General features: G+C 42.1%; 1 protein-coding gene across 1 annotated transcript in view; it reads right to left on the reverse strand.

The window, feature by feature from the left end:
* Positions 1-18,562, reverse strand: part of afg2a (AFG2 AAA ATPase homolog A) — a 127,960-nt gene that overhangs the window by 79,879 nt on the left and 29,519 nt on the right. The window lies entirely within an intron of this gene.

Raw genomic sequence — 18,562 nt, forward strand, 5'->3', positions numbered from 1 at the left:
TTTCTTTTCATCATTTGCAGGGGGAAAAACGTAATTTTTCCTCCTTGCAGTGTGAGTACTACCATTCGTGGACAGGAAGCAATGACAAGGGCTGAGGACACACTGGTGTGCCATACAATACCCCAAGGCTATGTGCATCTGGCTCCAAGGCCAGAGAGCGGAGGTGAACCTTTGTGTGTGTGCATGCGCATGTGTGTCTGTGTGTCCCATAACTACTCTTGATAAAAACTTGATTTCATTTCTTAAGTTTTGACTTAAGCGAAAAAATGCAAACAAGACGATCAAATAAACACTAAAAACCAACCAGAACCTTCTAAGCATTAATTGAAAGTGTGTTAACACATTAAAAAATACTAATCCACAACATAAAGACAACCTCTCAGTGATTGCAGGAATCAGACCCCTTGAATCTGCATGGGGTGCTTTGACTATCATTACGACAAAACAAAAACTGCCAATGTCAGTCACACATTGTTGGACGATCACATTCATCCTGCACTAACCTGTTTTGGCTGGTGAGCCACTTTAAAAGGGAGAGGAAGTCTGACTGTATGACAGCTTGAGGCAAAAGGTTATTTGTTTGTTGCCAAGAGGTTAGGTAACCACCGAGACATAGAGCAACAAGCTCAATCAGGAAATTGGATCATAAAAAAGGCCCTGATCCTTGAGTCGGCCCGGCAACCTGTGGTTTTCCTCAGGTGCTCAGTATTCCCTGCGAGTTCTCCGAAGCAACCGTTTTGGTTAACCAACTAACCACTTGAGCATAATGCAATCTTCTATTCATAACACTCACAACGTATTGGCAGCTGTCCACAACACAAATCCAAGTCAGAGAACGAAAATACTACAACAAACCTTTGCTGAGGAATTTGGGTGAATGGTTTCTTGTCGATTCAAAACGCTGCATATTCTCTGAGATTTGTCAAATTCTCGATTCTGTACGAGAAGAGACATTTATACTAGTGCTGGTATGTTGTTATAGACTTTCCAAACACAGAGGCAGCAGCAGTCTTGGAATGTGCACGGGTGTACAAACCAAGCTCTGAAATTATGGCCCTCGCCATCGCTAAAGAAAATTCAATCGATGCAATCTGTAGACCATGTAGCTTTTAATTAGTGGCTTCCGCCTCCTAATTGGTTTCTCTAAGATTCCCCCACCCTAATTTAGGATCCGACCAATTGGCTGTGCTGTATTTAGCAGGCTTTGTTGGTCTTAGGAGAAACCGTACACCGTAATCAAGGGCCGGAATGAACGTTTTAAAGGGCAACACAAGCAATCTGTGTTAGCAAACACGACCTCAAAGTTATTTTTACTGTGCAGTCTCAAGGTCCTCTGGTGGAAAACAGTTCTGCTGCAGCACCTCAGATTTAAAATGCACTTTTCTGGTGTAGCAATTGTAACTGATCAAAAACATTTCATTCATAGCTGATGGGTGCATTCACTGGACACTATTGCTGCAAGGGGAAAACAAGTAGAGCTTAAATTGTGTAAAAGCTAACGACAACAGCTATGCAAAATGGCTGCTGGAAAGTCTATTATTCAAATACAAATGTTTACAGTCCACCTTACAACCGAACCACGTTCTTTGCATACAACGACCGTATCAAACGAGTAAAAACACAGAATGCCACAAGGCTAAAGTTTACTATGGCATGCTTATATCTGCGTGTATAACCTCTTTCGTGTTTTTTCTCGTCAGAAACTCTGCAAGTAAACACTCCCATGTTGCTGTTCTGTTGGTGCTGTTGTTTCTCCATGACATAGGACGTATGCAAACTAAATGGTACACTTCTCCGGATCTTTCCCACTAATGTTGTGTGTTCCCTCGCTGAAGAAATAAAAACAGACCTGGATCGCACCTCCCTCTGTCTTATTGATGCTGACAAGGGGAGATAAACCATTGGTCGTGGACATGGCCAGTCGATAACTCCAATCAAATTTGTTTCTAAACAACGCGGGCTCTCTAGACCAAACATTGTGGGAAACCAAAAGTGAGAGATAGAAACAGCAGAGAAAGCAGAGACGGAGGAAAAGGGAGATAAAGATAGATAATGAGAAAGTGTCACTGAGCATAAAAGGTTGAATAAATAAACGAAGTGGCAAGCTATCTCTGTGGGTTGAAATGACGCAAGTGAAGCTAGTAGATCTGTTGAGTTAAAAAAAAAAAAAAAAAAAAGAATAATAATCCATTTTGGCACGTTGAGTCTTTGAAGAGATGGTGTGTATCTTGACAAGGTGCTGTCAAACTGTCACAGAGAGAGGAGGTAAAAGGAAAAAGACGGCGAGAGAGGCAGCTCAAGGAAGCGAGTTAGCATGCCTTTTTAGTGAGGGTTTGTGTTGACTGCAGCCTGGCTTGTGACTCCATCATAAAAAGGCAAACCCTTTTGAGGTCAGAGACAGGTCTGGTTGCCCAGTGCTGCTGGGTAACACTGGAACGTGACCATCCCTTCTCCCCCGTCTCCCCTGGGACACCCCCTTCCCCTGCCCACCTTGTTTACTGTAACTCATAATCAACACCACGTTTTCTAGTTGCCAGGGCAACTTTCAAGAAATTTGTGCAGAAACAAGATATCAGATGACTTCACAAACCTTCAACTACCATTACATGTGCTATCTGATGCTTGACATTAAACACAGCAATGACTGTTCAATTCTTTTTTTTTTTTAAATAGCATATTATACAAGTTATTTTAATTAATTTGTAAGATTAATTCAACAAAGTGATATTATATTATGTCTTAACAGTGTACCATTTCAGATAAGAATAACTTATAATGCATATATTGAGGTAGCTATGTACATATACAGTGCATTCGGAAAGTATTCCGACCCCTTGACTATTCCCACAATTTGTTACATTATAGCCTTATTCTAAAATTGATTCAATTGTTGTTGTTTTTTCATCAATCTACACAAAATACCCCATAATGAGGGAGCAACATTTTGAAAGTGTATTGAAGCACCATTGGCAGAGATTACAGCCTCACGTCTTATTGACTATTATGCTACAAGCTTGGCACACCTGTATTTGGGGAGTTTCTCCCATTCTATTCTGCATATCCTCTCAAGCTCTGTCAGGTTGGATGGGGAGCGTCGCTGTACAGCAATTTTCAGGTCTCTCCAGAGATGTTGGATCAGGTTCAAGTCTGGGATCTAGCTGAGCCCCTCAAGGACATTCAGAGACTTGTCCCGAAGCCACTCCTGCATTGTCTTGGCTGTGTGCTTAGGATTGTTGTCCTGTTGGAAGGTGAACCTTCGCCCCAGTCTGAGGACTTGAGCACTCTGGAGCAGATATTCATTAAAGATCTTTCCGTACTTTGCTCTGTTCATCTTTCCCTCAATCCTGACTAGACTCCAGTCCCTGCCGCTGAAAAACATCCCCACGCTTCACCGTAGGGATGATGCTAGGTTTCCTCTAGACGTGGCCACTTTACCATAAAGGCCTGATTGGTGGAGTGCTGCAGAGATGGTTGTCCTTCTGGAAGGCTCTCCCATCTCCACAGAGGAACTCTGAAGCTCTGCCAAAGTGACCATCGGGTTCTTGGTCACCTCCCTGATCAAGGTCCTTCTCCCCCGATTGCTGGCCGGGTTGCCAGCTCTAGGTAGAGTATTCGTGGTTCCAAACTTCTTTCATTTAAGAATGATTGAGGGCACTGTGTTCTTGGGGACCTTCAATGCAGCAGACATTTTCTGGTACCCTGCTCCAAATCTGTGCCTCGACACAATCTTGTCTCGAGGCTCTACGGACAACTGCTTCAACCTAATGGCTTGGTTTTTGCTCTGACATGCACTGTCAACTGTGGGACCTTACACACAGGTGTCTGCCTTTCCAAATCATGTCCAATCAAGTGGTAGAAAGATCTAAAGGATGATCAAAGGAAACAGGATGCACCTGAGCTCAATTTCTAGTCTCATTGCAAAGGGACTGAATACTTATGTAAAAAATTTAACATTTTTGAATACATTTGTAAAACAAATCTAAAAACCTGTTTTCGCTTCGTCATTGTGTGTAGATTGATGAGGAAAACAATTTATTTAATCAATTTTAGAAAAAGGCTGTAACGTAACAAAATGTGGAAACGATCAAGGGGTCGGAATACTTTCCGAATGTACTGTAGGTAGGTGTAAAGTGATTAGTCAACAGGATAAATGAATTTAGTCTCTGCGGCCAAGAAGAGGGCCTTTAAGAACATAATCCTAGGGGAAACACTGTGTGTGCGCACCAAAGCAAAGCTACAGGAAATACTGTGGGGATGCTTCAAACAGAAATCAGACGCAATTAGCATGCATATAATGATATAGAGCTGAAGTCGGATGTTTACATACACTTAGGTTGGCGTCATTAAAACTCGTTTTTCAACCACCACAAAAATTCTTGTTAAAAACTTCTTATGTCTGGGGGCAGTATTGAGTAGCTTGGATGAATAAGGTGCCCAGAGTAAACTGCCTGCTACTCAGGCCCAGTTGCTAATATATGCATAGTATTATTAGATTTGGATCGAAAACACCCTGAAGTTTCAAAAATGGTTTGAATGATGTCTGTGAGTATAACAGAACTCATACGGCAGGCAAAAACATGAGAAAAAAATCCAACCAGGAAGTGGGAAATCTGAGGTTTGGTTTGTAGTTTTTCAAGTCCAATTTGTAAGTCGCTCTGGATAAGAGCGTCTGCTAAATGACTTAAATGTAAATGTAAATGTAAGTCATTGCCTATCGAATATACAGTGTCTTTGGGGTCATATTGCAGTTCCTAAGGCTTCCACTAGATGTCAACAGTCTTTAGAACCTTGTTTTAGGCTTCTACTGTGAAGGTGGGGGGAATGAGAGCTGATTGAGTCAGGGGTCTGGCAGAGTGCTATGAGCTGATCACGTGCGCTCACGTGAGAGTTAGCTGCGTTTCATTGCATTTCTACAGACAGACAGGGAATTGCTACAGACAAGGAATTCTCCAGTTGAAACATTATTGAAGATTTATGATAAAAACATCCTGAAGATTGATTCTATACTTCGTTTGACATGTTTCTACGAACTGTAATATGACTTTTCGTCTGAACTTTCGCCTGGACTTGCCCGCGCCTCGTGAGTTTGGATTGTGTACTAAATGCGCAAACAAAAAGGAGGTATTTGTACATAAATGCCGGACTTAATCGAGCAAATCAAACATTTATTGAGGAACTGGGATTCCTGGGAGTGCATTCTGATGAAGATCATGAAAGGTAAGTGAATATTTATAATGCTATTTCTGACTTCTGTTGACTCCACAACATGATGGATATCTGTATGGCTTGTTTTTGTGTCTGAGCGCCCTACTCAGATTATTGCATGGTGTGCTTTTTCGGTAAAGCTTTTTAAAATCTGACACAGCAGTTGCATTAAGGAGAAGTTTAACTAAAGTTCCATGTATAACACTTGTATTTTCATCAACATTTATGATGAGTATTTCTGTAAATTGATGTGGCTCTCTGCAAAATCACCGGATGTTTTGGAAACAAAACATTACTGAACATAACGCGCCAATGTAAACTGAGATTTTTGGATATAAATATTAACTTTATCGAACAAAACATACATGTATTGTGTAACATGAAGTCCTATGAGTGTCATCTGATGAAGATCATCAAAGGTTAGTGATGAATTTCTTCTATATTTCTGCTTTTTGTGACTCCTCTCTTTGGCTGGAAAAATGGCTGTGTTTTTCTGTGACTAGGTGCAGACCTAACATAATCGTTTGGTGTGCTTTCGTCGTAAAGCCTTTTTGAAATTGGACACTGTGGTGGGATTAAAAACAAGTTTATCTTTGAAATGGAGTAAAATACTTGTATGTCAGAGCAATTTAATTATGAGATTTCTGTTGTTTTGAATTTGGCACCCTGCACTTTCACTGGCTGTTGTCATATCGATCCCGTTAGAGGGATCTAAGCCATTAGAAGTTAAACTATAGTTTTGGCAAGTCGGTTAGGACATCTACTTTGTGCATGACACAAGTAATTTTCGCAACAATTATTTACAGACAGATGATTTCACTTAAATCACAATTCCAGTGGGTCAAAAGTTTACATACACTAAGTTTACTGTGCCTTTAAACAGCTTGGAAAATTCCAGAAAATTATGGCATTGTTTTAGAAGCTTCTGATAAGCTAAATGACATTTGAGTCAATTGGAGGTGTACCTGTGGATGTACAGTTGAAGTCGGAAGTTTACATACACCTTAGCCAACTACATTTAAACTCAGTTTTCACAATTCCTGACATTTAATCTGAGTAAAAATTCCCTGTTTAGGTCAGTTAGGATCACCACCTTATTTTAAGAATATGAAATGCAAGAATATTAGTACAGAGAAAGATTTATTTCAGCTTTGAATTCTTTCGTCATATTCTCAGTGGGTCAGAGGTTTACATACACTCAATTAGTATTTGGTAGCATTGCCTTTAAATTGTTTAACTTGGGTCAAACATTTTGGGTAGCCTTCCACAAGCTTCCCACAATAAGTTGGGTGAATTTTGGCCCATTCCTCCTAACATAGCTGGTGTAACTGAGTCAGGATATTAGGCCTCGTTGCTCGCACACAATATTTGCTTGGGGTCCTTGTCCATTTGGAAGACCCATTTGCGACCAAATTTTACTTCCTGACTGATGTTTTGAGATGTGCTTCAATATATCCACATAAATTGTCCTACCTCATGATGCCATCTATTTTGTGAAGTAAACCAGTCCCTCCTGCAGCAAAGCACCGCCACAACATGATGCTACCACCCCCGTGCTTCACGGAAGGGATGGTGTTCTTCGGTTTGCAAGCCTCCCCCTTTTTCCTCCAAACATAGCGATGGTCATTATGGCCAAATAGTTCTATTTTTGTTTCATCAGACGAGAGGACATTTCTCCAAAAAGAATGATCTTTGTCCCCATGTGCAGTTGCAAATCGTAGTCTGGCTTTTTTATGGTGGTTTTGGAGCAGTGGCTTCTTCCTTGCTGAGCGGCCTTTCAGGTTATGTCGATATAGGACTCATTTTACTGTGGATATAGATACTTTTGTACCTGTTTCCTCCAGCATCTTCACATGGTCCTTTGCTGTTGTTCTGGGATTGATTTGCACTTTTTGGCACCAAAGTATGTTCATCTCTAGGAGACAGAATGCGTCTCCTTCCTGAGCGGTATGACGGCTGCGGGGTCCCATGGTGTTTATACGTGCGTACTATTGTTTGTACAGATGAATGTGGTACCTTCAGGCGTTTGAAAACCAGACTTGTGGAGGTCTACAATTTTTTTCCTGAGGTCTTGGCTGATTTCTTTTGATTTTCCCATGATGTCAAGTAAAGAGGCACTGAGTTTGAAGGTAGGCCAATTCCATGCAACATTTATCAATGAAACATGACACCAAACACCATTGAAAAGAGAGGGCTGAATTATTAAGAAGCAGAATATAAGAGGGATGTAAAAGAAAATGAGGGAAGAGAGGAGGGAGAGACAGAAAAAAGAGAAAGACAAAGAGAGAGGGAGGAAAGATAGAGGCTCTCTGTGTTCCTCCTTGTGCCTGCTGTCTGCGACCACTTTGCCCTGGAGCATGAACGCGAATGTTAGCCCGCCTCTCTTCTCGGTCTGTTCACAATTACCCAGCCACTAATGAATCTTCCACGAATGACTGCTTAACTGGCAGCACTGACTCCTCAGGAACAAGGGAGCTATTAGTGGAGGAATTGAGGAAGGAAGGAAAAGGGGAAAGCCAAAGGGAAGGCAGGCCAGCTCAGAGGCCCAGGCAGGGAGGGAGGGAGGAGGGCTCAGCTGCATCCCCCCGAGGTGATGTCTTTAACAGAAGAGATCCTGGAGGAGGGAAGTACGCTCTCCACTTTCTCCCCCCCAGCAACCAGAGATGAAAGAGATTAGTTCTGGGTCTGGCCCGGAGGACAGTTTTTGACTGGTGAACATCTGAAATGCTTCATTTCTCAGGCAACAGGATTTAGGATGGGACCCTATGTCCTTTAGAGGTGGTAAATAAATGAAAATATTTTGCGGGGCACTGTCCAAGTCGGGGGTTTGGTGCATGAGACAACTTCTGGTGTTTCCAGCCAACCGTAAATTACTTTAACTCTGAGTTTACATGTGTTTTGGAAAAAACTCCACCCACAACCCGTCAACATGAACACGCGTGCACACGCGCATACACAATTTGTATGAAGATGTATGAAAAAAAACATATTCTGATTTCGGTACTGACTCCAAGGAGCTTCTCAAACTATAAGCCATCTCAACCTGAAGTCTGACACGGACTGTTTGTGTGACAGCTAGGTAAAACTTTAACAGATTAGATGAAACCTCTTTGACAAATAAGAAGTTAGGGCCAAACTATACCAATTGGTGCTCATGCAACTAGTGAGAAAAGTGACAAACCAATGCTTACACAGAAACATGAAACAGTGAAATAGCGTTGAGAAAAGAACACACATACTGTACACATATGAGAGTGAACACACACACACACACACACACACACACACACACACATTTCACAGGACCATTTATCAAGTTAAAGTCCAGGTAGCAGCTAATGGACCCCCCAACAGATATTTATGTAGTTTAGGGCTGTCCGCAATGTAAAAGAGTCTGTTCTTTCGAACCAATTGATTGGCCGGAATATTAAAACGGGTATTTTTCCATATAGACACACTATGTTTGAATAAAATCAACTATATGTAGGCTACTGAGCTTGTCTGATGCTTTAAGCACTGCAATTAAAAATAAAAAAGACACACAAAATAATAAAGAGGGAGCTAAAGATCAATATAGCCTAACCAGAAAAAGAAAAAAACTCCTCCCACTGCCCACTGCTGCGGGCCTTCGCAGATTCTGCCATTATGCTCCTGAAGTTGCTGGTAATAGGCTACACCAGCGGTTGACAACCTTTTCCATTTGAAGTGACAAGTTATCGTACCATTTCTACAATTCTGTGTGGCAGTTATGACTTTCATATTTTCATGGAACATTTTAATTTAAAATAAAATCGTAACATCTCAAATTCATTGACATGTGGTTAATCAAAATTGTATCTAAATGAACATGATACAAATTTTAAAGTAACTTATATTGCCATTGCCAATATGTAAAAATAGCCTACAAAAATCCAACAAAGAAAAACATTGCAGTCCACAGTTGTGGAAACATTTATCTATATTCATCAACATTCATCAATACAAATATTGTGATTAAAATAAATATCCTATAAAAGTTGCTACGTATTGCTTATCTGCAAGGAACTTGACACATTGTATCAACTATTAATTTGGTCTGGCCCAAAGCTAGTGTTAGCACACTTGCAACATTATATAAAATATTCTGGGTCCTCAAGAGTTTCACACCAGCGAGCTCCAGACAGACAGAAACACCTGTAGGTTATTTGCACAAAAGATAAGAAGTAATCAGGTAGCCCTATTTTATTACGTATCCACCGGATCAGAGCATGACATTTTTTTTTAGAAAGGGAGAGAGCTGGAACATTTTTCAAATAGGCTACATTGAGGAACTATTGACATTCTCAATGGAAGTAAAAACAGACTTTGTTACCTTGCTGTTTGAGACGAAGAAAAAATTACTTTAAATTACTTTACAGTGACGGTGGGTTAAGACAATCAGATAAAGGCTAAATGTACTACTGTTGAGCCATCTCCGTGGCACGCACAATGGATTAGTCCACTCAGACAGGCATGAATCAGACAGGTGTCTCGTGTGCTGTACATTTATTTTTCATATATTTGCCACTGCAACAACAAAAATAATGGTTGATCAACAGCCTATTGACAAAACAATTGACCAGTTGACTAAATGGGTTCAGCCCTAATGTATAGTACCAGTCAAAAGTTTGAACACACCTACTCATTCAAGGGCTTTTCTTTATGCTTACTATTTTCTACATTGTAGAATAATAGTGAAGACATCACAACTATGAAATAACACATATGGAATCATGTAATAACCAAAAAATAATTTTTGTTAACTACATTTTATATGTTAGTTTCTTCAAAGTAGCCACCCTATGCATTGATGACAGCTTTGCAACATCTTGGCATTATCTCAACCAGCTTCACCTGGAATGCTTTTCCAACAGTCTTGAAGGAGTTCCCACATGCTGAGCAATTGTTGGCTGCTTTTCCTTCACTCTGCGGTCCAACTCATCTCAATTGGGTTGAGGTCGGGTGATTGTGGAGGCCAGGTCATCTGATGCAGCACTCCATCCCCCTGCTTGGTCAAATAGCTCTTACACAGCCTGGAGGTGTGTTGGGTCATTGTCCTGGTAAAAAGCAAATGATAGTCCCACTAAGCACAAACCAGATGGGATGGCGTAGCGCTACAGAATGCTATGTTAGCCATGCTGGTTAAGTGTGCCTTGAATTCTAAATGAATCACACACAGTGTCACCAGCGAAGCGCACCAACACACCTCCACCTCCATGCTTCACAGTGAGAACCACACATGCGGACAATTTGGACTCATCAGACCAAAGGAAGCATTTCCACCTGTCTATTGTCCATTGCTCGTGTTTCTTGGCCCAAGCAAGTCTCTTCTTTTTATTGGATTCCTTTAGTAGTGGTTTCTTTGCAGCAATTCGACCATGGAGGCCCGATTCGCACAGTCTCCTCTGAACATTTGATGTTGAGATGTGTCTGTTACTTGAACTCTGCAAAGCATTTATTTGGGCTGCAATTTCTGAGGCTGGTAACTCCAATGAACTTATCCTCTGCAGAAGAGGTAAATGTGGGTCTTTCTTTGCCGTGGCGGTCCTCAGGAGAGCCAGTTACATCATAGCGCTTGATGGTTCTTGCGACTGCACTTGAAGAAACATTCAAAGTTCTTGTAATTTTTCTGATTGACTGACCAGCCATAATATGGACCTATCAAATAGGGCTATCTTCTGTATACCACCCCTATATGGGAAGAAGTGGTTAGAGCGTGGTTAGAGCGTTGGATGGTTAATGGTTAGAGCGTTGGACTAGTAACCAAAAGGTTGCAAGTTCGAATCCCCGAGCTGACAAGGTAAAAATCTGTCGTTCTGCCCCTGAACAAGGCAGTTAACCCACTGTTTCTAGGCCGTCATTGAAAATAAGAATTTGTTCTTAACTGACTTGCCTAGTTAAAGATAAAATTGATACCTTTTCACAACTGATTGGCTCAAACGCATTAAGAAGTAAAGAAATTCCACAAAGTATTGTCTACTGAAGATGGTAAACTGTAAGTGGAACTTCACAGGTTGTAAAGAAAACTCCCCCGGAGCCACAAAATGGCCGAATTAGGGCAATGCGCAGCACCCACAAACACCTTGAGAACTTGCTCTGTACAGTAAGTGACCTCCGTCGCAGCCAAAACTACTCTTTCCCGTAGGCTTGGACTATCTATAGTATGACAGAATCAGCAGTTAGCTACCAACAGCTGGCAGACATTTTTACATTTGGTTAGTTGTATCCGTGTTATTTAGATGGAGCTAAATGTGCAATAGCTAGCATAGAGGTAGCAAGCTAGCTCTTTCACTTACCCAGTTGACGTCCATGATCACTGAAACCCATGATAATGCTCTGTCTCTGCTGGTGCTGCTGGCTGTTTGAGATGCTTTAGAAGCCACATTGATGGTAGGGACAGAATCCACTTTGAGAAGCAACTTTGTGTTGAAGCCATGGAAGTTCTCAGGGATGAAATGTGCCCTGCAGATTGATGAGTAGATACCCAATTCACCCAGTTTCCACTAGTTACCACAGCCACATTTAAGGTTAGGCATAATGTTAGCAGTGTGGTTAAAAGGACCAATTTGACCACCTCATTCTCACAAATGTATTTCTTTAACCTTTTTAATACACAATGTGATGCTGACCGAGGGACATTGTGGAATTACTTTTTCCGAAATTAGAGTTGATTTGGAGAAAACCTCAGACCCAACTTTTACAACAACATTATAATATAACAATTGATTTAAGAGTTTATAATTTGGGAACTTTTTCTTGGGGTGCTCAAAGTTCCTATTATATGTGTTTCTGTCATTAAGAAATAAGTGATACACTCCCTTTAAGAGAGTACATGTGTTGGCATGTCCTCTTTCCAGTGTGGCTGCAATGTCCCAGCAACAGCATTTGGGAAAGACCTCCAACATATTTGTTCCGTGGTTTATTACTGGCCCTTGCCACGCCTGACCCCAGGGTTCCCCCACTTTGAAGATGATTTAACGAAGATTCCACCCTTCACAAGCCACTGCCAGTGGACACTAGCACCGAATTGAGGAATTTCATGGAAAGAAATGTTCTTTTGAAAAATAAAAGTGGATACAACTAGTCTGTTGTTTTAAGACTCAAGGAAATAATTAATTACAGTGCTAAGCTATGTAAGCACAAGCATTTCATTTGATAGAAAGCATTTAAAGGGACGGGATTCTTTCTTGAAACTTTGGATATTGAAAACTACCAGTAAGCAATCTATGACCACAGGATCCAATCTCAAATTGATGTCAAATTGCACAGATTGGACTGTTGCCTCATACGAAACGTTCAGGAAAATCCCCACTTGAAAAAGTCACAAAGCAGTTTGTGCAATAGTTGCACTACAAGAACAACCCATGTCAGAACATGGATTTAACCTCACGTCAGAAAAAGCAACACAACTGTCCCCATTTCCTCTGCAAACATGCTAAAACACATAGAACCCCAATATGTTTTTCCCAATGTATTTTCACAGTGAAACTAACATACAAATGTGGCTTTATATTCCAGCATTATGGATTTGAGATCTAATGTTTCATACGAGGTGATAGTACAGAATGTTACCTTTTATTTGAGGGACAATACATACATATTGGTTTTTATATTTAGAAATGAAAGTACTTTATGTATCTGGTCCCCAGAGTATCTTTGTGCCTCTGTATGCTTATCCATAATCATGGTAGCATCCACATGAATGTAAAAGTGTTCAGAAACAGCTTCTACTTACAATAAAAACACATGATTCACTATTCGGTTCCTATTGGGCAAAACATCATCCCTAACACAGCCGAAACAAACCGCAAACGCATCCAACAACTTTGTAGAGTTACACGCTTGATTTAGAGATATGGGACCAAATACAAAACTTTGGACTACTTTAATACACTAAGTGAATTTGTCCAAATACTGTTGACTTCTTCAAATGGGGGGACTAGATACATAAAGTGTTTATTTCTAAATGGTAAAACAGATTAGAATAACCTCAAATAAAAGGTGACTGTCCAAATACATATGAAGGAGAGTGTAGTTAACCAGCAGTAAGATATATACAGCTCCAGAACACGGAAACATTACTCCCGCTCTGACAGCCAAATGGGCCTCGCAGAAGAGGCTTGGTTTGATTTAATTTCACTTACAATGGGTAACTTAAATCTTGATGATAAATCTTGATGAAGATGACTGGGCTGATTGAGGATATACTTTGGGATACCGTTACCATCTCTCCGGCAGCGCCTCCAAATCGTCGCTCAGATAATAGCTCATTTGTTAGCTGCCCAAACAGCACTAGCACTAACCTGTTCCGTTTATGAATGGACAGCAATACCCTCAGTCGCATGTTACTATACCCCGCTCCCATTTAAATCCCCCAAACTTACACCTAATCCACCTGTAAGCGCCTCTTAATGTGGTGTCGGGATCCCCCGGCCAGGGTGATCTATTCTGGGGGGCTTTTGGAGAAACACAAAGGCGGTGTTATTAGGAGGTAGCCCCTCCCAGGTCCCCTGTTGGGCTGCTGTGGACCTGGATCTATGGCTGTATGATGGAGGTGAGGACTGATGAGTCATGCAGCTCCCAGCTCCCTGGCTGTTAGTGTGGGGAGCACTGGGAAGTAGGGAAGAGTGGGGTCGTTTAGGTGTTTTTGTCTTTGCACGTCTCAAATGTGCAGTCAAATAAGGTCCCTGCCTTCTTGAAAATACCAAGCCCAAACTTCCACTGCACTCCTGAGGCTTAAAGTGAAGTGAATTGAATTAAATGGGACAACAAGACGCTTTCTCTTCTATGCACAAATACACCAAATGCAAGAGAAGGAAAGGGTCGCTCAATGTTACCACAGTCGTAGCACTAAATGCTATACCAGTCTAACGTGCTCTCCACTCGTCACCTCAAGACTTCACAGCAAAAGAAGTAGACCTTCACCTCAACATGTACCATGGTATATGTACTTTAAACCTAAAAACCTACACCTCAATGAGTACATTGATTTATACATTTCCCGTTAGACTCGACAAAGTTCCAATGAGAGAGCGGGGAAGAGAAGAGAAGCTCTCCAGTGGGATTGTGGAGGGGTTTAGGCACAGCATTTATGAGAATAAACGAGATTTCCTGAACTGAAAGCATTCCAAGGCCCTGGTGGTCTCTGCTCGCCAAGAGGCAAGACGACACACGCTGGAGATGTCTCCCTCACCCTCCCTCTCTCTCGCTCACCAAAACAGAGGAGCAGCCGGTGGAAGTGGAATGTGCGTATTAGTTCATTGTCATTTAGTATTTTATATTATCTATGCATGCTCTGCTACTCCCAATGTGGAGAGCACATCATCAACCGCCTTTCAAGTTGATAAGAAGCATGCAACGACCAGGACTATGTTTAATACACTGCCACCGCATGAAAAGGAGCCAAATGTGATGAATCGCATTAAACTGTCCTCATAATTATACATTTAAATCAGCGTAATTTGGTGCATGGCGTGATCAGAGTTTCTGGTATCCTGGCGGGGGCTTGACTGATGTTGTCAGTTCTACTACAGTGAAAAGACGCTGATTTGCTCGGGTTCTGTTGATTTGCTTGATGGTATTCTAAAACGTACACTGTGTAATCTGACACTAATTACAGCCCTTGAAGTTTGATACTTGCCTGGGGATAAACCCCACCCCCACCCCTCTCCTCCCAGAGCTCATCCCTCCCCTGCTGGTATCCCGTTGCCTGGACACACACACACACACACACAAAATCTCCCATTTGTTTTCGTTTGCCACTGAGCTACATCTGTAGCTGGTGTCTTTTCACGTAACTGATTTCGACAGGCGAAAGAGTGAGAATTGGGGTAAAATGCTGTATCATTTACCAGTAAACAGAGATACTAATACTTTGAAATAACATTGACAGCCAAGCTTTCAGAGAGACATCCTGTGCTGTGCAGCACCACCCTATTGAGAAGTGTACAGTCAGGAAAACAGTGAATGAACTCTAATCCTTTAAGACAGCACAAATAGAAATTCCATCATGGTTGGCTCACCTTGAGTGAGAGACAGAGATAGAGTGAGAGAGAGGCAGTGAGGCAGAGAAAGAGGGATAGAACAAGAAAGAGAAACGGATAGAAAAATAGGTAAAGCTCGGAGAAGATAACCAAAACACAATAAAATATGGCCTGTTTTGACTGGAGGGCTTATTACTGCGCTCTTTTAGCTAATATTGATTTCTTGCCAGGTCAAGGTTGGGCCCAGGTAGGCTTCTGTTGGATGAGTGGCAACACAGGAGGAGTGCATCATTCAAACAGTGAGAGTCACCCATATGACCAGTGTCTGCTAGGTGGATATAGTTGATAGTTCCCCATGTTGGAGTGAAGAGCCAAAGGAGACATATTTATAAAACGTGAGAATGTTTATGTCTGGTCAAAGGTCAATGAAGAGTTGAAGACACATTTTCACAACAGACTGTTCTTGTTTCAAAGACTAAATGCACTTCTGTCGCCCAAAACAATGGCACTTAAAAGCAAAGTCTATGATGGGATGTCTGGGAATGCCATCTGGTTGAATGGTGATTGGCGGTGTGGTAGGTTTCCAAGGCAAAACAAAATTGCCGTCAGCAGGCAACTCTGTGATACAATCCTTTTCACCGATACACCAAAGACTACAAGAAACTTTATTAAAAAGGTCAAGGCACATTTGTGGCTAAGGGCTTTTTATAGGCTTGGGAACCTGGAACTAGAAATAAAGGCTCGTATTCACATATTTACAAACTGGCCCACAAATTACAGACTAGGGCAATTAGACTCTGATTACGATTAGAAATGTCCAACGTTGACCATTGGCTTGAAAAATACTGACAGATGTTCAGTGATCTCATATTCTGCAGTCGTGTGTCTGTTTGCATATAAATATCAACAGCTCAAGTCCAGCTCCTCTAAAACATTAGCAAACACAAGGCATGACTAATGTTGAGATGTGGTGGTGGAGTTTTCAAATTAAAAACCTTTGCTTTTATTTCAGTTTTTTTTGTTCCCCCTTAAAGACACTAGGAGACATGCAATTAGTTCTGAACCTTTTTTCCACCCTACGGTTATTAACAAAGTTCTGAGAAGAAAAGGTGAGAGGGGTCAGATTCCGTCATTTTGCAATCTTGTGTGGCAAATTTTAAATGACTGGGGGGAGGTAGTTTGGTCCATTTTGGAGGTTTAAACACTGCTCTTTGGGAAGCTGCAAGTATTAGGCCGCAGATTAAAACACTTATAAAGACTCTTTCAAGATGCACAAGGGAGGCATACCAATTACCAATGGTGACATGCAGACTGTGTAAAAGTACCGTGTTCAGAGAAAACTAAATGTGTCTGAGGGCAGTATGTGTTGGGGTTCCAACCTCGAGCATAACTTTGCAATCTCCTGCATGTGTGCCTTTATTTTTGCACTCATAGGCCTTAGCCTTCGCTCTTGCCATCGTAGAATGCTAAATGTCATTGTGTAGAACAACCTTAATAGCCAATGGAACCAGCAAAATGCTAACATATTTAGAATAAAATATGTAAAACAAAAGTCCACAGGACTAATAGCTCGACATAATTGTTTATGGCGGAACAGTACCTGATGTGGCGCCATCTCCTGTTCACAAAATAAACTACACAAGCCCTGTGTTGATTGGAGGAGGGGATTATTAAAAGCAGCATGAAACACCACACATCTGTTATCCACAGACCTGATAAGAGCCCAGTCGGTAACTTCTGGTTAAAAACAAACTCCATCTGGCAGTAATCACATATACTGTAGCATTCCCACCTCCTGATAGAAGGGTGGGAGCTCGACACATATTATGTTAAATAAATAGGCTATTCAGTAGAACAACAAACCAACATTATCCTTCCTCAAGGAAAAAGTGTGCACGTGTGTGTGAAGGGGTGGGTCGGGGGGGGGGCTGTTTTAGATGGACAGCTGCTACAAAAACAGAGTGACACAAGGCTAGGGGGCTCTTCTCCAAAGTAGGCTGGGTAAATAGAATAGTGCCACTCATCAATCGTCACAGGAGACTCAAAATGGGTCAGGCGTGATGGGGCGATTGGTGCAATACAATCGCCTGTTGAACTGTGGGAATTCTGTATGATTATTTATCGGTATGAAATAGTGATAGTTATTTAACACAAACAGGTTGTGTAAACAGTCTAAGCTGTATTTGTTGGAATTATTTGTGAGAGAAAGGCGAGCTCCCTTTCCACGGTGGAGCCAGTTCTAAAAGCTGGCTTAAGGAGGTAGATAAGTAGGAAGTAGACACTTGACTCGGTTAGTGGCTGAGAGACAAAAGCAGACCCACCCAAACTATATTATGCCCCATAAGTACATGCAGACTCCCTGTCTTCCCCCCCCCACCCCCCCCACCCTACTCGGTCCATCAAACTAAGAAGTCCCTGTGCTCCATCAATCTGCCGACAATGTGCCTCATTGACACCCAAACATCCCATTAATCTTCATTTGTCTCATCATATCCTGCCATTCTCATGGAAATGGCCGCCTATTCCTGTGTGTTGACAGTTTGGGGGTGGTGGTGGTGGTGTGTAAGTAGGGTGCCAGACCAAGGGAAGGGGGACCATAGAAAGTGCCGCTCCATTTGGCGGCTTGCGTTTCCCATCACGCCTAATGTGTTTTGCATTCAAATAGCACCCCCTACTACCCCCTTCGTAGGGGGGGGCAGGCTAATCTGATTTCTCAGCTGTCTGGGATCCCTGCTTCCTGACAGCAGCAGCAGGGTTGGCTTGGTGGGGCTGCTGAGGATGCCTGGAGTTTCTCATGCACCCCTCCCAGGGGCTCGAACCCCAACTGCCCACAGAGCTTGGAGTGGCAGGCCAGGCAGTAGCAGGGGAGGAGGAAGGAAGGAAATGGTCTTCAGTTGCTAGGCAGGCCAGGGATGTGTCAATTCTCCACCAGTGGCCCCGGAGGAGACTTCCAGCTGTTCAGCTGTCCATAAGGAAGCACTATGAGGGTTTATGCCACCATGGGGCCTCAACAGCCACCTGGCAAAGTGGGAGCAGGAGGAAGTTCCCCCTCGGCACTGGACTAAAGGATATCTTCAGTTTTAAGTTTTCCCCCTCCTAATCACTCTTACATTCTGATAAGAGCAGAGAGACGATTACATTTCAGAAAGCAGAGTATGTTCATAAGCAGCAAGTCCATACATAAATGGAGGAGAGAGGAAGACGGAAAAGAGGGAGATGAGGGAAGGCTACAGAGAGCGAGAATGAGATAGAGCAAGCTGTAAAAGCCTATAGTGCCTGTGAAGAGCCAGGCCCTTTTTCCTGGGTGTGTTTTGACAGGGTCCAGGCTCTGTCTTTGATCAGCACTCATGAAGTTT

This window comes from Oncorhynchus nerka, linkage group LG5 (assembly GCF_034236695.1).
Source record: "Oncorhynchus nerka isolate Pitt River linkage group LG5, Oner_Uvic_2.0, whole genome shotgun sequence".
NCBI classification, from domain to species: Eukaryota; Metazoa; Chordata; class Actinopteri; order Salmoniformes; family Salmonidae; genus Oncorhynchus; species Oncorhynchus nerka.